Below are 24,785 nucleotides of genomic sequence, written 5' to 3' on the forward strand. Positions count from 1 at the left end.
AGAAATTTCAGTATTTTTTGTACAATATTTGGAGAATACGCCGAATCAAAAACGTTTGTGCGCGTGTACGTGCGCAAGATCGGAAATCTAGCTCAGAACTGTGCCTTTCTGGCAATCAGCTTACCAATTGACTTTCTCAGCTTTCTTGCTGACGGTCTCATCCCTGCTTTTCAAATTTGACAGAAACACGCCTGCTATACTACCACCCATGGAAGAAAAGCAGTGCCAGTTCTGAAACGTATGCGGGAGTATGTGTGTTAAATTCTAAAAGATTCGAGATTGTCAGAAGTGTAGCTGTCAGGATGGGTCGTGAGTCGTTCACGGAGTATTTAGTCTGTAAGGCCATCGCTCCTGTAAGCCAAGGTTCGAATCCTGTCTGGCGCGCAGTTTCAGTCAGCCACCAATTTTCGTATCAGCGCAGACTCCGATGCACGGTGGAAGGCACTGCCTGGAAGACAGGTACTTGGGAGATGAGCGAGGCAAGCTGACACTCACAAGGGAACCTCCCCATCGCACCCCCCTCAGATTTAGTTGTAAGTTGGTACAGTGGATAGGCCTTGAAAAACTGAACACAGATCAATCGAGAAAACAGGAAGTTGTGTGGAAGAATGAAAAAAACGAACAAAATATGCAAACTGAGTAGTCCATGTGCAAGATAAGCAACATCAAGGACAATATGTGTGCAGGAGCGCCGTGGTCCCGTGGTTAGCGCGAGAAGCTGCGGAACAGAAGGTCCTTGGTTCAAGTCTTCCCTCCAGTGAAAAGTTTAATTTTTTATTTTCAGACAATTATTATCTGTCCGTTTGTTCATTGAGATCTCTGTTCACTGTAATAAGTTTAGTGTCTGTGTTTTGCGACCGCACCGCTAAACAGTGCGATTAGTAGACGAAAGGACGTGCCTCTCCAATGGGAACCGAAAAAGTTTGATCGCAAGGTCATAGGTCAACCGATTCCTCCACAGGAAAACACGTCTGCTATATTCTATACGACACTGGTGACGGCATATGTTCTCGACTCGCCTAACTTGTAAACTTGGCGAATGGGTAAAAAGATTCTTCTTCCTTGCCCGATTTAGGTTTTCTTGTGGATGTGATAATCACTCCCAAAAAAGTGATCGCATCGGAAGGACGGACGGACAGATAATAACTGTCTGAAAATAAAAAATTAAATTTTTCACTCGAGTGAAGACTTGAACCAAGGACCTCTCGTACTGCAGTTGCTCACTCTAACCACGGGACCACGGCGCTCGCGAGGTTATCCTTTACTTGATGTTGCATATGTGGTACATAGACTACTCAGTTTGTATATTTTGCTTATTTTTTTCATACTTCCACACAACTTCTTCCTGTTTTCTAGATTGATCTGTGTTCAGTTTTTCAAGACCTATCCACTGTGCCAACTTATAACTAAATCTGAGGGAGGTGCGATGGGCAGGTTCCCTTGTCAGTAGCACGTGTGTGGTAGACGCGAACAGCTGCTACTTATAGGACAGGTTGCGACAGTGTATTAAGACGGTGTCTGCAGGAGACAATATACGGGTCCCTAGGGCAGCCTACGCGTGTCATTAGACGGCGACAGGGTGAGGTGAGGTTTTAGTGGGCGCAGAAGGTGCGGGTTAACGGCTGACTGAGGCGGTGGTGGGTGGTGGGTGGTGGGTGGTGGGTGGTGGGGAGCACCAGAGGTCGAAGCGAGACCAAGGAATGCGGGCCCGCCATTCACAACTGCGCCAGCAGTTAATTTCTACTGCCGCTCCATGGCTCTATTTTACCCTCTTTTTACTGTTTCCGCTATAGCTCTCTGCTTTTATTACATTTTGAGAGTCAATAACTTAGTCGTTTCGTCAGTCTTCAAGTTTCATCGACGATGAAATGACAAGAAATCGTATGGGCCCTTGACTTGTACGCTGCTTACGACGAGCAACAACGTACGACGCGGCGCAACAGTACGTGGGGTCCCATTCCGTGCTGTGCGCGTCCGAAGGCGGCGTTAGCTATCCTCTGTTCATCATAAGAATAAACCTGATGCAAACAAATACAAACGTGATGATTGGTCAGCAGCCGTAGCACACGTACACGGGTGTCTTTACTCTCTTGGAAGTAGGTCCTACTTATGTATTATATATTTTATTATCTACTACCAAGGGAACCTCCCCATCGAACCCCCCTCAGATTTAGTTATAAGCTGGCACAGTGGATAGGCCTTAAAAAACTGAACACAGATCAATCGAGAAAACAGGAAGAAGTTACGTGGAACTATGAAAAAATAAGCAAAATATACAAACTAAGTAGTCCATGTGGAACATAGGCAACATCAAGGTTGTATGAGCTCATGAGCGCCGTGGTCCCGTGGTTAGCGTGAGCAGCTGCGGAACGAGATGTCCTTGGTTCAAGTCTTCCCTCGAGTGAAAAGTTTAATTTCTCTATTTTCGCAAAGTTATGATCTGTCCGTTCGTTCTTTGACGTCTCTGTGCACTGTAATAAGTTTAGTGTCTGTTTTTTGCGACCGCATCGCAAAACCGTGCGATTAGTAGACGAAACGACGTGCCTCTCCAATGGGAACCGAAAACATTTGCTGGATTCATATTCCCCACGGAACACATCTCACGTATTAAATGCACTCTCGTCCAAAGTAGCGAACAGTCAACTGCCAGCCAGGGAGCCTCGTTAGCAGGAATACTCTCTCTTCCGTGCGCTGTAGTCGACTGACGTCGTGTGTTTCGATGTTTGTTTAAATGTAGCGTCCCCATACTACGGCGCAGTTACCTCGCATCGGACGGACGGCCAGCCAGATAGTAATTGACTGAAAATAAAAAATTAAACTTTTCACTCGAGGGAAGACTTGAACTAAGGACCTCTCGTTCCGCAGCTGCTCACGCTAACCACGGGACCACGGCACTCCTGAGCTCATACTGTCCTTGATGTTGCCTATCTTGCGCACTGACTAAACAGTTTGTATATTTTGCTTATTTTTTTCATAGTTCCGCACAACTTCTTCCTGTTTTCTCGATTGATCTGTGTTCAGTTTTTCAAGGCCTACACACTGTGCCAACTTATAACTTAATCTGAGAGGAGTGCGATTGGGAGGTTCCCTTGTAAGTTATTGTAAATTAACTTCACGACATTAACAGTTATCAACATTTTTCGTAATTATGCTGTAGCCGTGTAATTTTTATATCAAAAATCGTGTACAGTTGCAGTCTCTGTACTGTTGTGCTCTGATTGTCGCGCTGTTATTACACAGTGTGAGAACAGATGACGGTGCTTCGTGCTCGGTAGTGAAACGCGCGCGTTGAACACTGTAACAAAGCGGTAGAAACAGGTCGTTCATAAAGTTTTTTAAAAGTTTACAGAAAAAAATCTGCTTTATGTTTCTAGACGAACTGTATTTTAAGGCGCTTAGTAAAACTGCGTGCTTAGCTGAATCAGCTGCTTTGTTAAATGGTAATCTTGTACCAGTCCAGAGACTCACTTTTCAAAGCTCGCTTTGGCCTCGTTTTTCGTTCAATTTGGAATACCTACAACTTTTAAATGTAAAACTCATCAAATTTATGATAACTAACCACCATTTTTATGAAAAACTGCACGTCGTCTTCTTTCTAATTAGATATTGCACATGGAATTCCGATTGTCATTGCGAATATAAATTCTTAGTTACAGATAATTTAAAGAAAAATTGTTAATAAAGGTTGTTTACATTACTAAATTTCGGGGCAAAAATGAAAAATCAAATATCTTTATTGGGACTAAGTCCGTTCTTTTCTACCATAGATGTGGTCCCACTCGGGCCAGAGTGACAAGTGTCGTAGAAAAAAGAAGAAGAAGAAGAAGAAGAAGAAGAAGAAGAAGAAAAAGGCAATTTTCATAGCATCCACCACCCACACGTATGCTGCATTTTTACAGTTGCAACAGTATTGTTGCATATGAACCCAGCAGAACTGATCTGGGGCCAAGTTAAGGGACGTGTCGCGAGAAATGGCATTTAAGCTCCAGAATAAAATTCTCACTCTGCAGCGGAGTGAGCCCCGACATGAAACTTCCTGGCAGGTTAAAACTGTGTGCCAGACCGAGACTCGAAACCTTTACCTTTCGCTGGCAAGTGCTCTACCGTCTGAGCAAGCCAAGTATGACTCACGACCCGTCCTCACACCTTAAATTCTGCCAGTACCTCGTCTCCCGCATTCCAAACTTCATAGAAGCTCTCCTGCGAACCTTTCAGAACTGGCACTCCGTTACACAATGAAACAACCCCCTGGTTATGGGTAAGCCATGTCTCCGTAATATTCTTTCTTCCAGGAATACTAGTTCTGCAAGGTTCGCAGAAGAGCTTCTGTGAAGTCTGGAAAGTAGGAGACAAGATACTGGCAGAATCGAAGCTGTTAGGACGGGTCGTCAGTCGTACTTCAGTAGCTCAGTCGGCAGAGCGCTTGAGCGCGAAATGGAAAGGCCCCGAGTTTGAGACTCGGTCCGGCACACAGTTTTAATCTGCCAAGAATTTTCAATGCACTTAAGCTGTCAGACGTCTGGACCTCAAACAAGTGTGGGGTACTTTTGGATTTTTGCCTAATATCATCTCATTCTGCTTGAAATTTAAATGATATTCGCCGAATTGTTTCTCTGCTCGTCTCTTTACGCCTCAACTGCATCTGCTCGCATCCCTGCAGGTTAGTCGGACCAGCTGAATGGCCAGTGCTGCCCATATTAAATGCGTAGATAGAGCTGTTGTCCCATATTAACACTCAGTCGACGTGCACGTAACGCACAGCATAAAACCTATATTATTGCACTCGATTGTACTCGAAACATCTGGGCTTCGGCTCAGCGCTAAACGAAATCCAGATTCCAACGAACGCGAAACAATACAAGGTGCAACGTTTACATCAGGTTTATTCCAACGATGAGCACAGTATAGGCCCTACGACTCTTCACTGGGCCGGCCGCGGTGGTCTAGCGGTTCTAGGCGCTCCGTCCGGAACCGCGCGACTGCTACGGTCGCAGGTTCGAATCCTGCCTCGGGCATGGATGTGTGTGATGTCCTTAGGTTAGTTAGGTTTAAGTAGTTCTAAGTTCTAGGGGACTGATGACCACAGATGTTAAGTCCCATAGTGCTCAGCGCCATTTGAACCATTTGAACTCTTCACTGGCCGCAGCTGTCTGGTATGGTGTTGGCTTGTGATGTGCTGCATTCCGGTACATCTGTCGACTTACGATTGGCAGTAGTCAATGGTGCCCCTGTCGTGATCAAGTTGTGGACCACGACAGCTGGCTGGTAGCTGCGCATCGCTTCAAATCGTGGCACGCACTTAGTCACCGGATACTGGGAAATTCTTTTAGAACCCAATGTGTGTATAACCTAGCCTAAAAAGGAGTGTTGACACACACGATGCGGCAGCGATCAAATGCGGAGATGTCTCGCGTCTTGCGCTGGACTGTCACATCGATAGACAGTGCGGCAGCAGGCGACATATCGCGAAGAGATGGACCACAGCATACTCTCTGAACATTCTAAACCTCCGTATTTTATTCATGTACTTTGAAAAAGATTTGCAAATGAAATTTTTCCGAAGTGACAAACCACTCAGATTTTCATTGTATTAGGTTGGGGCGTAGTTCGTAGCGTTTTTGTTTTGGATGTTGCTATTCCGGTTGTTACGGGTATGTGTATAAGTTCTCATTTTTTATTTGTAGTTCACTGTTGCTGTCTGAGTTTACATACAGTCATTCGGCATCGGTGAGCGGAGCTATGGACGCCAGAAAATGGAGTGCCAAGGAGAGAAATCTGAACATTTCCGACAAATTGTACTGTTTGAGTTCAGTAGAGGGGTGACAGCAGCGAAGGTAGCCAGAAACATTTGCACCGTGTGTGGGGGTTGGGTTGTTTTGGGGAAGGAGGCCAGACAGCGAGGTCATCGGTCTCATCGGATTAGGGAAGGAAGTCGGCCGTACCCTTTCAGAGGAACCATACCGGCATTTGCCTGGAGTGATTTAGGGAAAGCACGGAAAACCTAAATCAGGATGGCCGGACGCGGGATTGAACCGTCGTCCTCCCGAATGCGAGTCCAGTGTCTAACCACTGCGCCACCTCGCTCGGTACCGTGTATGGGGATAATGCTACAGGACAGAGCACGGTAAGAAAATGGTTTTCTCGTTTTAAGGAGGATCATTGACATTAATGACTCGCCACGCTCGGGAAGACCTTCGGGGACTGATTAAGATCGTTTAAACACACTAAGCGACAATGATCCACGTCAGTGTACTCGAGAAGTGGCCAATGTGATGAACTGTGCTCATTCCACCATCACGTGACATTTGCAAGCAATGGGGAAGATTAAAAAAATCGTGTATATGGGTACCGCATGATATAAGAAATCACAAAGATCAGCGGGATGCCGTATGTGCATCTCAGCTTGCTAGTCATCAACTGGCTCGTGAACTAAAAAACTGAACTCCGTCCGAACACGTCTTGTAACGCACAACGATACCGACCGGCCGCTGTGTCCTGCTCAGCCCACAGGCGTCGCCGGATGCGGATATTGAGGGGCACGTGGTCAGCACACCGCTCTCCCGGCCGTATGTCAGTTTACGAGACCGGAGCCTCTACTTCTCAATTAAGTAGCTCCTCAGTTTGCCTCACAAGGGCTGAGTGCACCCCGCTTGCCAACAGCGCTCGGCAGACCGGATGGTCACCCATCCAAGTGCTAGCCTAGCCAGACAGCGCTGAACTTCGGTGATCTGACGGGAACCGGTGTTACCACTGCGGCAAGGCCGTTGGTGGTTCGTGAACTACACCGACCATTAATATTTGACAACATTTCTCGTGGAGAACAGCTGTCTTTTAGCACTTTAAGGGGCTCCGGAAAGGCTCAAAATCATGAAAAGTTCAATTTTTACTTTCTTGCGTTTTCTGAATCTGCAGACTATTACCTTTTAATAGATATATAATTTATTCAATTCCGAAGACTACAACTATTTTTAAATTTTTTTTGAAATGTGTTCCACATGGGCGTGACCCACTGTGGCGCTGTTAAACTGCTGTCAAATGGTGTTATTATTAACGTCCGTGTTCATCAGGTACATTTTAGTGATGAGAGATAAAGTATGTGTTGTGGATAACCTGTGATTGTTCAATATATATCGCTGGTGTGATTGTCGATTGTTTCATGTTTATTCACTCTGTCGTTATCTCGAAAATATTCGTAATTAATTCTGTTTCTTGAGTCTCTGTTTTGTTGAAGTATAATAATTGGAATAGAAACACTTCACTTTGGTGTGTATTTTGCTGTTGCGACTTTCAATGATGGCAACATTGTAAGGTGCAAGGTATTTAGAAATATGGGAATGAAGATAGGTTCTAACATGGTACGAGCGATGCTTGCTTTAGACAAGGAACGCCTTGGGGCTGCAGACAGGGCTGTAAAGAGTCTAGAAATACAAGCAAGAGTAAACAGGAGGAGGAACAAGAGGAAGCTGGACGAGGAGTTTGCAGAGGGTGAAGATAATCCATCCTATGGACCTGGAATGCACTAAAAAGTTAATCCAATCTTTGTCGCTCGATTCCCAAAACTTTTATTTTCTCATACTAATTACATGTTTTCTAAGGATCTTCCAAACATATTTGTTTCAAACTTTCAGTAAATGTTACACAGTACCTTCTGCATAATTTAACACAGCATTTTCCAAAAAACTGTATATTTTTGAATATATAAATAAAAAATTGCAAAAAATGTTGTGAATTTTCATTACAATTGAAAAAAATCATCTTTAATAACTGAACTAAAATTTTGTAAAATCCCTATGTTAAGTTGTAGCCCATATTCCAATAAATAATCTGTAAAAAGTTCAACTTCCTACCTCAAATACTTTGTGTGGAAAGATGTAATTTATAAGCGTTACTTTAACATTGCAAGTATAGGGCGTTCCGGAGCCCCTTAAAATGAACATTGACAGTCTCGACCGCAAGAAAGCTTTATATTTGTAGTTACGGAGCAAGTGTTACTACTTGAGCAGTTCACATTCGTGGAGTCTTAACCTTGCTCCGTTCACCGCCATCGCCTTCCATAATGGTTTAAGGTCTGAAGATGGTCGAAAACTGACAGAAACCTATAACCACAAAAATTAAGGTTCTGTTTATGTTCATTTTAAAACACCGACCATTCCTATCCTGTATCGTTACTGGTTGCGAAAATTGGTGTATTTATAATAACATAAGGAAAAGAAAGGAGTGGTTGAAAAAAAAATGAAGTAGCAACTCCCGTACAAAGTCCTACGGGCATCCACAGTAGATAATGTGACGCATGAGGTGGAACAGCGACGGTGCGGTGTACTGTGTGTTGCTTCCCCGAGGTGTAACCATCCCAGCTGGCGTTTGCTGTAAACAACTGAGACGTCTTGCAGACGCAAGGGGGACAATAACGACCAGGAAGACTGCCTAAAGTGATGCTACTCCACGGTAACATCTGCCTGCACTCTGCTAGACTGACAAGAATCCCTATATAGGAGATATGTTGGGAAATCGTTCTTCACCTACTTTATCCCACTGATCTTGCCCTCTCAGATTCTCACCTTTTCCCTCACTGCCGAACAACCTTGAAGAAACTTCCTTTCCGGATAAAAATGCTTTCCGAACTTGGGTCTAAGAGTTCTTCGTCTGGTTTCAACAGTCACGGAATCGAAATGTTAGTCCTGCGTTGGCAGACTGTTGTAAATAGTGAAGGAGAATATATTATTGACGACTAAACTCTGTTTCGCGTATCTGTTGTGTTTATTAAACTTACGGACAAACGCTACGAACGTATGCACCAACCCAAACTGTTGTCAGTATTTTATGAAGGTATCGTTGTCGGTAGTTCGAAGATAGCATTTATGCACAGACCACGGTGCTCTGTTCTCTGCAAGTCTCGTGTCTGCCGAAGCACTGGACTTGCGTGCGTAAGCCATGCTATCGCTATACAGCGTTTACCCATCACCTGCCTTTCCTCTCCCTCATCCTGCCTCATTCGCTCCAGTAGCTGACTATTTAACAACTCGTTCAGTTCTTTGACATCTCAGGATGAGTTATCAAACGAGTCCTCCGTTTAGTTAAGAGTGGCGTAAATCTCTATTCGATTCAGTACCACGTCGTTAGTTGCTATAACTAACCGTCTGATCTCCAGCATTCTTCTGTAGCAAGACATTTCGAAAGCTTCCTCTATTCTCTTCTTGCCTGCATCGCTTATCGTCCACGTTCTATTTCCACGTGAGGCCACTCTCTGAACAAATGCTCTCACAGTATGCCCTCTTGCAACATTTAAATTTATGTTCGCTGTTAACCAGTTTCTCTTTCAGATGGTCTTCTTGTTCTTATCCATTTACCTCTTTACTTCAGTCATCATAAGTCATTTTGATGCTGAAATATTCTACTTTTAGTGTCTAATTGTCTTATCTAATTTCCCTGCATGACCAGTTGTAATTCAACTAAATTCAGTTAACCTATTCATCTTATAACATTTTTGCGTTGAACTGATCTTAGAAATCGTCTGAAAAAATTATGGAGTCATCCGAAAAACCTTTATTTTTCCCACTTCTTCCTACTTAAGTTTATTTTTTCAAATTTATCCTTCGTGTCCATTACTGAAATCCTGTTTCTAAATACTGGGTTTACTACTTCTCTGTATAACTCAATGAAAATTGGTAAACACCTAGTTCTCGAAACCAATACTACGACGCCGAAGGATCTTCATGAAGACTTTCATGTATCCATTATTTACGAATGAAACGTTTCCCATAGTTTACCAGCAACAACAGAAAATTTGGATGTGAATGAAGTACAGTTTATGAAGAGTTCAAAGGCTTTGTTGGCCATTCCTTCCTTCTGCACTTATTAGTTTCTTTCTGCTCTTATTAGAATCTTTCGCTGTACTTACTATTAGCTATATCTTATATAACGGACGTTATGTAACGCAGTCCTAGTGCCATACAGCGACCTTGCAAGATGCTTTCTTTACTTACAATGAAATGAAATGAATACCCCTAGCTGCATACAGGCGTTGATGTAAGTCAACGGGGAGAGTTGAAAAATACTTCCACATTTGTTTGTTTTAAGCTTTTTAACTAACGCGTAAGTGAAAAAAGTATAATTTTTCCACGTCCTTTATCATGTCACCTACGATCCGTCGAAGGAACACAAATTTCTTTTTCATAGGTACATAAAACTTTATTTCTCCTCGGGTGGATTTACTGAAAGAACAATATAACCCATCTAATGTCTCATTTTCTTTGTGAAAATTCACTAATTTCTTTTTAAATAATTAAAAAGAATACTTGGTCAACACAGCTACTGATGGGCGTCTTAGTATCACAGACGATTCATTATTTTCTAGTTGAAGAGAAGTAAGTTTAGTTTGTACTGGTGGCTGTTTTAAAATGAATAAGTTCTGGACTTCGTGGGATTTTACTCTGACACTAGCTGTATACCGACAGTGCAAACCACAGCCGTTTTCGGGCCGTTGTCAGCCACATGACTGTGACGTCATGCCGTGAATCTCTGCTATTTTTACGCCGGGTGTAAGCAGCTGCGATCCACTTTGCCCGCAGTTTAATTTCAAATCCGCGTGCTGTCAGACAAAAGCTTCCCAGTGCTCGTCTCTGTGTTGGTAAATGAAGATTATTAGCTCTCTTGAAACGGTAAGATAACCTCTGACCCAGCACTTAATTATTTCAAGCTAGTGTGTCAAATTACTGCAGTTCTTTCGTAACCCGAATTCGGCTCTGCGGCTGAAAATAGCGTCGCGAAACAAGACAAGTTAAGAATTACTTCTGACAACGCTACGAAGGTCATGCTTTAAAATCCAGACAGTGGATACTGTTTCCGTAACTGTTCGTTTGTTTTAGATTTTATTTTAAATTTATTTTGCGACTCTACAACGGTTAAGACACGGTATTTTACGACTATCCAAATTTCAAATTCAGTTGGTTCTGCAGAGGAATGGGCACTGTTTTTTAAACTTCCTGGCACGTTTAAACTGTGCACTGAACCGGGACCCTAACTCACAATGTTGCCTTTCGCTAGCAACGCTCTTACCTAGAGGGCATCTGGACATTACTCACGACCTCACGACATACACCCTCCTCCACCCCCCCCCCCTCCCTCCTCCCCATCGCCCCATCACATGCAGATCTCCCAGACCTCTGTAGCTTGCGATCTTTATGAGGGCTTCTTACAGGACTAGAACTCCTGGAGGAATGAACATCGCAGAGATGGGATAGAACTGAATCCGAGTGGACAACTTGCTAATCCGTTAGGCGGTAAGAATGTTGTCAGCGAACGGTAAAGACGTGGATACGAGCACCAACATGGCACATGGTTGCTGCCAGTCTAACTTGCTTGACCAGATTTTGCGGTAATCTGCTTCGATTTTTGGATTTTTAGGATAAACTGATCGTCGTCAGAAGGCTACGGTGCATTTATGAGACGAATTACTGATCAAATTTTGCATGTCTGTAGCGCCACCAAGCCCTACAAAAATTGAATAGTGGAAACATAATGGAGAGAACAGCTGAAATGAAGCGAAAAACGACAAAATGATTAACATATTTACAGAATGAGATTTTCACTCTGCAGCGGAGTGTGCGCTGATATGAAACTTTCTGGCAGATTAAAACTGTGTGCCGGGCCGAGACTCTAACTCGGGACCTTTGCCTTTCTCGGGCGAGTGCTCCACCAACTGAGCTACCCAAGCACGACTCACGCCCCGTCCTCACAGCGAAAGGCAAATGACCCGAGTCTTGGCCCGGCACACAGTTTTAATCTGCCAGGAAGTTTCAAAATATTTACAGATATCGACTAGCTTTTTTTTTTCTTCAGAGAACGTGTGTATCGATATAACATGTTGAGTTATGTTTCACTGAATTTTCTGATTTAATGTCAGGCCCCCAAAATGTTCTAACCTAAAGTACAGTATTTTGCAAGGGGAGGCCACGACTTTGGTATCGCAGATTTACTTCAAATTTTGTACCTCTTCAGTAGGCGATTAAAAATATCAATGTGCTAGTAGTGAGGGGCACTACTCTGCAATTCACGAGACAAGTTTTAGACGTCTATTTTGTGGGTTATGTATGTGTGCGTAGATACTGGACGTTGGAGTTCATGGCGGCCAAGTGGTTAGCGTTCGAGGTTTCCAAGACGAACGAGTATATAAGGCAGCTGTTTGACTCCCGTTCGGTCGTAATTTTTAATCGGTATCTTTTTCATTACTGGTCATATTCTTTATTCTCTGACGTTTTAGAGGTAATATAATTTTAAAAAACCACTTTTATTTGCATGAAGTTTTAAGCAATTTCATTTAATTTCACTACTTACTACTTTTAATTAAATTTAATTATTAGAACAAAGATATTTATAACAATTGACTAGTAAACAAAGAAACGCATAGAGTTTTCCTTCCGGCCGCTGTGGCCGAGCGGCTCTAGGCGATTCAGTCCGGAACCGCGCTGCTGCTACGGTCGCAGTTTCGAATACTTCCTCGGGCCTGGATGTGTGTGATGTATTTAGGTTAGTTAGGTTTAAGTAGTTCTAAGTCTAGGGGACTAATTACATCAGATGTTAAGTCCCATAGTGCTTAGAGCCATATGAACCAGTTTAGAGTTTTTCTGAAAATGTATGCCTTATCGTGATTTATGAAATCCCTTATACATATACATCTACATCTATACTCCGCAAGTCACTTGACAGTGTGTGGAGGAGGGTACCTTCAGTACCTCTATCGGTTCTCCCTTCTATTCCAGTCTCGTATTGTTCGTGGAAAGAAAGAGTGTCGGTATGCCTATCTATGGGCTCTGATCGCTCTGATTTTATAATGGTCTCTTCGCGAGATATACGTAGGAGAGAGCAATATAATGCTTGACTCCTCGGTGAAAGTATGTTCTCGAAACTTCAACAAAAGCCCGTACCGAGCTACTGAGTGTCTCTCTTGCTGAGTCTTCCACTGGAGTTTATCATCTCCGTAACGCTTTCGCGATCACTAAGTGATCCTGTAACGAAGCGCGCTGCTCTATGTTGGATCTTCTCTTCTCTCTCTCTCTCTCTCTCTCTCTCTCTCTCTCTCTCTCTCTCTCTCTCTCTTCCATCAACCCCATCTGGTACGGATCCCACACAGGTGAGCAATACTCAAGCAGTGGGCGAACAAGTGTAGTGTAACCTACTTCCTTTGTTTTCGGGCTGCATTTCCTTAGGATTCTTTCAATGAATCTCAGTCTGGTATCTGCTTTACCGACGATTAATTTTATATGGTCATTCCATTTTAAAGCACTCCTAATGCCTACTCCCAGATAATTTATGGAATTAACTGTTTCCAGTTGCTGATCTGCTATATTGTAGCCAAATGATAAAGGATTTTTCTTTCTATGTATTCGCAGCACATTACACTTGTCTACATTGAGATACAATTGCCATTCCCTGCACCATGTGTCAATTCGTTGCAGATCCTCCTGCATTTCAGTACAATTTTCTATTGCTACAACCTCTCGATATGCTACAGCTTCATCCGCAAAAGGCCCCAGTGAACTTCCGATGTTATCCACAAGGCCATTTGTATATAGGGCTATATACTGTGATTAGCAACGGTCCTACGACACTCCCCTGCGGCATACCTTAAATCACTCTTACTTCGGAACACTTTTCTCTCCATTGAGAATGACATGCTATGTTCTGCAGTCTGGTAAGGTACCCGGAACTACTTTGCCTCTCGACGCAAGCCCCATTTTGCAGTTAACGTATGTAGCGCTGAGACGTTGCTAATTTAGTAAGAACAAATTGTGTAAGTGCTAATTTTTTGCGTGTCACAGAATTTACACCTTCACTTCAAAAAAGGTTCTTCGAATACTTCAGATAAAGAATGCCATGACTATAGGAGCCGTCGCCTCGTCCAAGACCCTCTTGTAAAAAGGCGAACGCTAATCACATGACCACACTGACTTCTTACGGCCGGCACCTTCGCACAGATACATCAGTTGTATAATATATGCGTAAAACTTCTCTGCGTTTTTCTCGGAATTGCCAGATTAGTGCATCTTACTACTTGTACATTATGTTGTTTTAAGGGCTTGCTTAGAGTAGCATGGAGAGCTGCATCAGACCACTCTCTGGACTGAAGACAACAACAACAACAACAACAACAACAACAACAACAACAACGCCTTACTAAAGGTTGAAAGGTCTCTGTTGGATTCCTTTCATCTTAATTTCTTAAATCTGTTGTCATTTACGGCATAAATTCCTCTTCTAAATTTACTGTGGCATTTCTGACTAACTGGGAGGAGACTGAGTAGTGGAACGTGTTACTTTTACACACAAACAAGAACTATCTGTCACACTACTACACTTTAAAACACAGTTTATGTGTAATTCATGTCACACAGTCTCATACAGAATCTACATCCGCTTTCCTTTATATACTGTATATGATAAGATACTGTCATCCCCCTTCCCTTCTGTGTGAGAGGATGAATGAGCAAATGTATTTCTAGTTGCATGCTTGAGGGTAGCAGACAAGCCTGTCTGCTAGAGAACAGTAGGACCAATGTCGGAACAGGTAGCTACGCTTTCTAAAAGCAAAGAGGTTTCTATCCTTAGTATGGTCTTGTCCGTCCCTTGTCATGTTGGTATAGGAAGTTGCCCCTCTGGCCACTTCCGTTTGTATTTGTGAGCCCCCCTCAGGAAGGGACCAGGTCAGTCTGTCCGCGGCGAGCGTCTGAAGTGGTAAGATCTCCAGCTAAGCGCGTGTCCGCTAAGTCCGTAGGACAATGGATTTCTTAAGTTCAGCCTAACTGAAAATTTAATCACCTTTATTTCAGGTTTAGCTCTAAAATATCTAATGTTATCTTAAATTGCAGCGCAGTGTAATTCTCGTGTGAAGTTCAGAATATATTCCGGTAGTTGCTTTGTCACTACTTTGTGAGTAAAGTGGAACCACGTGTTGATCAGTAACTCTAACTAAGATCATCAATCTTAAATGCGAATGTGCGTGAGATTATAACGTCTCGTCTTGACAATATTTTGCAATATAGCAACTTTTCTTTATGTTCAACCCACGTGGGTGTACTTTGTGAGACCAGTACCACGTGCTTATATAATTGTTTGACCCATCAGGTTAATAGTAAGACGTTAGTAACCAGTTCGAGGTTTTTCTTTTGTAAATTGCTTTTCGATCTAATTTATTTTAAGTATCAAAATTATTGTGGAGTTACACTCTTTGTGTAAACCAAGTTGACCACGTGAAGCATGTGGTGTAATCATCAAAGTAGCCCTCAGCTATTCTTTTCGGGAAGATTTCAGAGAGAGTTAGTATGAATTTAGTATACCAGTGTGTGGTAATTACATGACGGACAGGATTGTGCTACGAACGTAACTTCTTTGGGTGAAAATTGAATCGGTTGGTTGTGGTTAATTTCTTCTTGCATATGTTTCAACGTTCTTCATGTGTTATTTTATGAATGCAGTGTTGTACGCCGTCTCCCAATCTTGGCTCCATATTTGATGTGTTCCGTAAGAATACAAACTCATATTTTCACAGTCCTAAATAAGGCACCAGCTTAGTTATGACTGACGTTTAATATGCTGAAATTTCAATGACCAATGTTAACATAAATTTCCAAATATAGACTTATTTATTTCTTTTATTTAAATTCTCTTTTATATATATATATATATATATATATATATATATATCACCTGTTGTCGTATGAATATTAAAAGATTATAATTAATGTTAGTCTGGTTGGGAATTTGGTAAGCTAGACTGGATACCTGGTGAAACAGTTGCGCAGTAATGCAAGGTTAACTTCCTCACATAGCTCACAGCTTTTAAACCGCTTTTATTGTCTATCAGTACCGATTTCATAGAAAAATAAAGCAACAACGTTACAAGGTATACAAATTTTGAAGTAAATCCATGATCGAATGGTCGTGAGCTCCCCTTGGTAGAAAAACAAGTACACTGATAAAATTATGCAGTATCTTAGAGGGAGCTGGAGGGGGAATGACTTTCCAACTTGTAAAAACACGGAAAACAGGTCACAGTTTCTGGACAAAGACGAGCCTTGTAACAGTAAGCGACCGTTGGTTATTCAAAACCAACGAACCGTCGCCAAGCCTTGGACTGCAGCCGATAGCGGTGTTTGTACAACTTCTGCGCAGCTGTGCGCGACTCGCGCTGATGTAATGTGCCGACATATGGCTGCTCCCAGAAAACGCGTGTCATCCGACACATACCTGGCCAGCCTCTGACAGACGATGGTGGTGGTGGTGGTGGTGGTGGTGGTGGTGGTGGTAGTGGTGGTAGTGGTGGTAGTTTGTTCAGTTGTCAATTACTTTATAAGGATAATAGGCACATCGCGGTGTTTCAGTTTAAAAACAAGCATTGTAATTCATATATACAGGTATTTACATGCTACCAGGTGTAGACTAACACGGTGCGAGAATTGACCGTGGCCTTATAACATGAACCACCACATAAATAATTATGCACTGCTTACAGTGATATTTTTAGCATCGACAAAGCACGAAGTGAGTAAAGCTGCAAAAATAATGAGAAAAATCAGCAGGACAAAGTATTTAAAATAGGAAAGAATCGTGCGTTCGCCAGAGAAAGATAATTCTGAAGAAAAGAAAATTACCAGCTCGTTTACCTTCTATCATGTCCCCCCCCCCCCAAAAAAAAAAGGTTAGTGACGAACGTCAACCTTACAAGAGCGTCGCTTTTTGGGGTCCGAAATGGAGTGAGTCGGCATAACCCTTAGCAAAATTCACAAAAGATGTACTTGATGCTCTAGACAAGCATGTGCCAGAGACATATTCCTAAATCTCGCCATAGCTTTCGATACTGTTGACTGTCAGATTATGCTAAATAAGATAGAATGATTAGGAATAGTACGTGTAGTTAACGAGTGATACCAGTCGTGTCCAGTACGTAGGATGCAAAGAGTAGAGGTAATACGAATCTCAAATAAGGTTAAATATTTAATGAAAAGAACTTGCACCATACTGCAAGTGAAAAAAAGGTCCACAACGGGTCTTTCAATTGAAAAAAAATGGTTGTGTCTTCGTCGTAAGTTGTATTGAGACGTATCTATTTTTTTTATTTCGTGATGGTGACTAGTTTTGGACACCTGTGTCCATTTTCGAACTATCCATGCTGTAAGAGTGACAAATACAGCAATAGCCCACGTACAAAAACTGCCGCTGCAGTAATCAAATCAGCATAAGGCCGATTTAAGTCGAAGAAATTAAAAATAGATACTTCTCAATGAAACTTATGACTAAGCTACAGCGATTTATATCAGTTTAGTGAAACACTTATACGGAACAAATAATTTATACGAGTTTCTCCGAGTAGCTGTATCAACTCCAATAATGCACATGGTATGCATTAATATTTTCCAAACATGTTGGAAATGAAGTCCCATGCTTCTTGACAGAGCGTAGGGGAACGATGCAGGTGACCCACACCCCCGTACTAGGCAAGGTCCTAACGGAGGTGGTTTGCCGTTGCCTTCCTCGTACCGTAATAGGGGTGAATGGTGGTGACAGTGACGACGACGACGACGACGACGACGACGACGACGACGACGACGCCGCCCAGTCATCTCGAGGCAGGTGAAAATCCCTGACACCGCCGAAAATCGAACCCGGGAAGCGAGAATGCTACCGCGAAATCAGGAGCTGCGGACGCAAATGTGTTAAAGGAGGATAAATGTCTTTGCTGATGACTGTAACATTGTTGTCACTGAAAAAACAAGGTAATTCGTTGCAGAGCAAGCAAATTCAACTCTAGATGAAATTTACATTAGGATGGTGAAGTAAAGTAAGATTGGACATAAATCAAGTGCCATGAATTTCAGTTCGAAGACGGAAAATGTCACTTAAATTTAATGCGTTTGTATAATGAATACAGATTGCCAATTGAGATAGTGTGGGCACTCAAAGATACGAACAGAATGTCATCAGTTTTTAACAGCCAGTACTTTTTTAATTACTTTATTACTCATATGTATATCTAGTTTCAGCTATGGAAGACTTTTCGGGAAACAAATGTAGAAAAAGTGAACACAGTTTACGAACTATAAAAAAAGATCTGAAGTAATTTAGAAGGGACCACAGAAACCTGGAGTCTAACCACTGCCTTCTTGATACTGTAGTATAAAGTGTTATAGTTCCACCAAATCACTTTTATCATACTATCAGAGACAATTTTTACACACCTTTGCCCCTTTTATGGAAACAGACATGAGTGTTTGAATTGGGAAGACGTAAGTAAGCAGCGTGTAGCGACCCTTTACTTCCTGGTTGGTCTCAGCAGTGGATTGTGGTGTGGAGTCCACGAGATAACACATGCTGACCACTCAACTGCCGCCCTGAACTCACGGAGCTGGCCGCAAGGCGCTTGCTGGCGTTCAGAATGTCTGATTAGGTCTGAGGTGAGGTGATGGGGGGAGGTATCAGTGACCATGTTTCTTTCATTCGTCGATTGGTTTGGGGGAGGGGAGGGGGAGCGGTTAACAGTGTCGACAGCTAGGTGATCAATTCCTCGTTCAAGAGATAGTCCATCTGGAGTTAGTGACTGTCAGAAATTTGATTGAATTGTGATAATACATAGAAGCGGTAAAATAGAGGCAGAAAAAGCAAAATGGGTGTCAGAGATGAAAAAAAGTTAAGGAGAGGCGCCGTGGAGTGTTCCACAAATCAGTTTGACAATTTGGGTGAGATTTGATGGTGCATTGTCTTCCTGGAAGTACAGAACACTGGTGGGATGCTGTAAGCTAGCAAACGAATCGATATGATCTCACAGCAGGTCCTCATTTATTACACGTCAAATTCCCATACGCGGAAAATACCTCGCCAATCTGAATGAACGGTGCCCTGTGTGGAAAATGGTCTGCATCATCTCGTATGATTGTCTACGTTCACCCACCCTACCATTGGCGTGAGCCACCATGTACTCTACCGCAACAGGCCAACCTTTCTCCATACTTTGAATGTCCAGCATGAGTAACCGCACTAACGTCGGTGCCCTGTGACCTGCTGTTAGCATAGGTACGTGACGGTAGGTGTCTGTTTCCTAACAATCCGCTGGTTCAGTATTACACGGCTGCTTCCATTTGTTGTCTGTCAACGTCGAGTTGGAGAACGGTTTGCTGCGCTGTGATTCATTTGCACTGGTCAGGCGAAACATTTGGCCATCGTCGACTGTAAGAGTGGGAGCCGCTTGTAGCGTTGCAAGTATATGACGTGGTAAGGAAGTACATAAGCAGGGTAGAAACGAAGAGACGAATGGGGAATCATTCTAGCGAAGGTACTGGCCGCAAGCGAGAAATAAGTGACTGATATCGAGCAGACTGTTAAGGCCCGGTTAGCTCTGAAGGAGACTTAAGTTTATGATGAACTGAAAATCATTAAGTTCGAATGAAATATATGCTTCGGGAATAACTGGCTTGTTTTCCTATTTTTCGCGACCGCGTGAGCTCTAAATATCCCAGGTGCGCCAATACTGTTGGCACTAGCAGATTGCACTTCGTAAGTTATACAGCAAGGAGGTGCTCAATAATTACTACACTTGATGGACGTGATTGCGGGCAGAAACATCTCCCAAGCCGCTTATCACCTGCGTTCCATTAAAAAACTTGTTAGTAACGTATAAAAGGAGACATTATTAAATATAAGACCATAACCCAGTGTATGCACAAAAAATGAGCGATTATTTTCGTTTAAAGAAACTTACACTATACGTCTTCACACAACAAGGACACAAGATGAAAGGTGGAGATTGAAGTGAGAAATGAAGGATGTAGACAAAAGACGAATATTACTTTTGCAAGTATGGTAATGTCACTCACTCTTTTCCTGAGAACTTTGATAGAATTTTTATGATTTTACGTCTTCACTCCATAATTTATTTTTACGAATGAGATTATAGATAACATATTTTCATAGATAACATACAATAATGTTCAGAAAAAAAACAGAACACCTTGAACGACTACAGGAAGTTCATATTCACAAGATATGTACATTAGTATGTTCTGTAGAAATGATAACTATTTCAGTCACCTCGGTTCAGCATATGTCCTGTTGCCTAGTAGGCACAGGGTCCGCCATAGGCTCCGATAACTTGTTCCATGCGTCATGTCGTCGACTGCTGTAAGGCGCGAATTGCATCCTGTTGTATTGTCAGTCGCCCATGCTGCATTCACCTGGTTCCAAAGTTCGACTGTGGTGGTTGGCATTGGGTCACAGCCCTGCAACCGTCTTTCCACCATACCCCATACACTTCCGTCTAGCGACAGGTCTGGTGATCTGGTGGGCTAAGACAGAAGGCTGAAGTACTGTGACACCAAGAAGTCACGTGTTCGTGCAGCAGCATGTGGCAGTGCATTGTCTTTCTGAAAAATGGCGTCTGAGGTGGCGCGCGGAAAGGGTATGGCTACGGGTCGCAGGAGGTCATTCACGTAGGTGCCACTGGTCACAGTGACCTGGACACGCACCAACTGTGATTTGTGGCTGTACCCAACAGCACCCGGCACCATGAGGCCTTGAGCTGGCGCTGTATGTCTTGTGCGAATGCAGTCTCTGTGATGCTGTTGCCCCCGTCTGCGGCGAACGAAAATGCGGTCATAATTTTCATCGAACAAAACTTGGATTCGTCCGAAACACTATGAGATTCATTTCCTATCCTCAGTGGCTTCGTTCCATACACCACTGCCGTCTAGCACGTTTCTGCACATTCGTCAAAGGTAGGCGGAGAAATGAACGACGCGCACGTAACCCATGCCGTAATAGAAGGTGACGGCCTGTCACCCCTGAGTGTACGAGTGTACGATGTGTTACACTGTTCCGCTGTTGCGCCAGAGCCGAGGCGGACGCGAATCTGTCTGGCTATGCCATTCGGATGAGGTGTCGATCTCCTCGAAGGATGGTCTGGGTGGTGCGACCTGACCTACCTCGTCGTGTTCTACGGCCTTCCGTGGACCAATCGGCACACACCCGATACTCTGTCGAAGCACTTCTTTCCACACGAACAGCAATTTCCTTGATGGACGCATTACATTCTCCCATGTCAGTAATGCGCCATCTTTCAAACTTACTGATTTGTCGTTACGGTTCGCGCATACGTCTACGAGGGACGTTCAAAAGTCTGTGCAAAAATAAAAACTATTTACGTGTTTGGGGTAAACCTTTTTATTTTTCGACAGTCTAAAAAAAATGGTTCAAATGGCTCTGAGCACTATGCGACTTAACTTCTAAGGTCATCAGTCACCTAGAACTTAGAACTAATTAAACCTAACTAACCTAAGAACACACACACATCCATGCCCGAGGCAGGATTCGAACCTGCGACCGTAGCGGTCGCGCGGTTCCAGACTGTAGCGCCTTTAACCGCTTGGCCACCACGGCCGGCCTTTCGACAGTCTCTTTTTAGACTTATACACTTCGTCTAACGCTGTTCTAATATGTTGATCCCTTTCGAATAATAGGAATTGTCCAAGTCTGCAAAATAGCTATTAGTTGCTGCAATTATCTCCTCGTTTGAATAAAACCTTTGTCCTGCCTCCTGCCAGCCATTTCTTCAAATTGGGAAACAAATAGTAGACCGAGGAGCCAAGTCTGGAGAATAGCGGGGGGGGGATGTGAAACGAGTTGGAATCCTATTTCCATTAATTTTGCGACCACAAATGCTGAGGTGTGTGTTGGTGCATTGTTGTGATGGGAAACAACTTTTTTGCGGTCCAATCGCCGGCGTTTATCTTGCATCTCGGTTTTCAAAAGGTTCCAATAACGATGAATAATATGCACCTGTAATTGTTTTACCCTTTTCCAGAAGACAGTCGCGATAACCTTTCCGGGCAAACGCAGCTCGTGGACGTGCGGTAGCGTTCTCGCTTCCCACGCCCGCGTTCCCGGGTTCGATTCCCGGCGGGGTCAGGTATTTTCTTTGCCTCGTGATGACTGGGTGTTGTGTGATGTCCTTAGGTTAGTTAGGTTTAAGTAGTTCTAAGTTCTAGGGGACTGATGACCATAGATGTTAAGTCCCATAGTGCTCAGAGACATTTGAACCATTTTTTTTCCGGGCGAAGGAATGGTCTTCGCCTGTTTTTGGTGCAGATTCTCCCTTGGTAACCATTGTTTAGATTGTTGTTTGGTCTCGGGAGTATAGTAATGTATCCATGTTTCATCCATAGAGACGAAGCGACGCTTACCAACTCCTGTGGATTCTTCCTGAACAGCTGCAAACCATCCTTACAACAATTCACTTCACGCGATTCGGTTTTTGGTCAAGAGTGAGCAATCGTGGAACCCATCTTGTGGATAGCTTTCTCATTTCCGAATGTTTATGCAAAATATTATGTACGCGTTCATTCGAGATGCCCACAGCAGTAGCAATCTCACGCACCTTAACTCTTCTGTTATCCATCACCATATCATGTATTTTATCAATGATTTCTGGAGTCGTAACCTCCACAGGGCGTCCAGAACGTTCGGCCACTCCAAAAATTTTTGAAACCACTTATAAACTGTTCTAATCGAAGGTGCAGAGTCACCGTAATGTTTATTAAGATTCTCTTTAGTCTCCTGAGGCATTTTGCCTTTCATAAAGTAATGTTTAATCACCACACGAAATTCATTGTCGTCCATTTTTTGACAGTTACTGGATTTCCTTGATTCACACGAATGCCGAACACAAAGATGGCTGAAACTTGGTGTGCGTTCTTTCCAAAGATGCTACTAACTAAACATGACCTCGATATGCAGGGTATCATCAGGATCGGACAGTACATGAATGGTAACGTACCGCCTCGTAGAATGAATGACGTTTCTTATTGCACAGGGCGATGGCTGTGTCCAGACACGCCGCCATTCAGGCGAACGGCTCATCCAAACATCCACCATGGTTCGAACGCAGTCCGGCCCGGGACGCGGCCCGAGAGGGAGGAGAATATATGTGGGACATTGTCCTGGGTTTCCATGGGGCATGTAGTACTAATGGAATGCACATTGACAGCTGTCAACCACGTAAACTTTACTGCGGACAACCTGCATCGCACACACAGCATGTTGTTATCAATGGGGAGAAGTCTACAGACGAAGTAACAAAAATGGTTCAAATGGCTCTGAGCACTATGGGACTCAACTGCTGAGGTCATTAGTCCCCTAGAACTTAGAACTAGTTAAACATAACTAACCTAAGGACATCACAAACATCCATGCCCGAGGCGACCGTAGCGGTCTTGCGGTTCCAGGCTGCAGCGCCTTTAACCGCACGGCCACTTCGGCCGGCGACGAAGTAACCTCTAGCGTGCCACAGGGGAGTGTTTTGGACCATTGCTTTTCACAATATATGTAAATGACCTAGTAGATAGTGTCTGAAGTTCCATGCGGCTTTTTGCGGATGATACTATAGTATACAGAGAAGTTACAGCATTAGAAAATTGCAGCGAAATGCAGGAAGATCTGCAGCGGATAGGCACTTGGTACAGGGAGTGGCAACTGACCCTTAACATAGATGTAATATATTGCGAATACATAGAAAGAAGGATCCTTTATTGTATGATTATTTGATAGCGGAACAAACACTGGTAGCAGTTACTTCTGTAAAATATCTGGGAGTATGCGTACAGAACAATTTAAAGCGGAATGATCGTATAAAGTTGTTGTTAAAGCGGGCGCCAGGTTGAGATTCATTTGGAAAGTCTTTAGAAAATGTAGTTCATCAACAAAGGAGGTGGCTTACAAAACACTCGTTCGACCTATACTTGAGTATTGCTCATCAGTGTGGGATCCGTACCAGGTCGGGTTGCCAGAGGAGATAGAGAAGATCCAAAAAAGAGCGGCGAGTTTCGTCAGAGGGTTATTTGGTAAGCGTGATAGCGTTACGGAGATGTTTAGCAAACTCAAGTGGCAGACTCTGCAAGAGAGGCGCTCTGCATCGCGGTCTAGCTTGCTGTCCAGGTTTCGAGAGGGTGCGTTTCTGAATGATGTATCTAATATATTGCTTCCTCCTACTTATACCTCCCGAGGAGATCACGAATGTAAAGTTACAGAGATTCGAGCGTGCACGGAGGCTTTCCGGCAGTCTTTCTTCCCGCGAACCATACGCGACTGTAACAGGAAAGGGAGGTAATGACAGTGGCACGTAAAGTGCCCTCCGCTACACATCGTTGGGTGGCTTGCGGAGTATAAATGTAGATATAGATGTAGATGCTTGAAACCTTCCCCCAACGCGATGGCGCCTTCCACCAGGATGACTGTCCGTGTCACAAGGACAGATTGCAATACAGTGGTTTGAGAACCATGATAGTGAACCCACTTTGATATCTTCGCCACCGAAGCCGCTTGATTTGAACTCAATGGAACAAATTTGGAACGCTATAGGGCACTACTCCGTGCCGACGAACTATGATCCGTAATTTGCGGAAATTTTGCAAATGGTTGACAGACAAGTGGTGTTCGCGGGAACCTATCAAGGACTTGTCGAATCGATGCCACGCAGAATAGATGCTGCATTGCGGTCCAAAGGGGGACCAACAAGCTTTGAAGTAGTTGGCCCCCATTCCCTACTGCAGCCCATCGGCAGTCAAATCTAGAAATACGTGTCAAATCGAGGCACTCACGGTACTCCAGTGAGACACGATTGCGTGAATAGCCAGACCATCTGTATTCCACATAATTAGTTGTGATCATGTTCATGGCCATATTACATTATGTGAAATCGGCGCCGTGTTGTCACAGGGGCAATTTTTCACCTCGTGTGAAACAACGTC

At 43.4% G+C, this 24,785-nt stretch overlaps 1 protein-coding gene and 1 pseudogene across 1 annotated transcript in view; both read right to left on the reverse strand.

Moving 5' to 3' along the window:
• LOC126161229 (uncharacterized) overlaps positions 1 to 24,785 on the reverse strand; it is a 477,655-nt gene that overhangs the window by 414,918 nt on the left and 37,952 nt on the right. The window lies entirely within an intron of this gene.
• Positions 6,652 to 6,769, reverse strand: LOC126163851 (5S ribosomal RNA; annotated as a pseudogene).

Source organism: Schistocerca cancellata, chromosome 2 (genome assembly GCF_023864275.1).
Source record: "Schistocerca cancellata isolate TAMUIC-IGC-003103 chromosome 2, iqSchCanc2.1, whole genome shotgun sequence".
Taxonomy (NCBI): domain Eukaryota; kingdom Metazoa; phylum Arthropoda; class Insecta; order Orthoptera; family Acrididae; genus Schistocerca; species Schistocerca cancellata.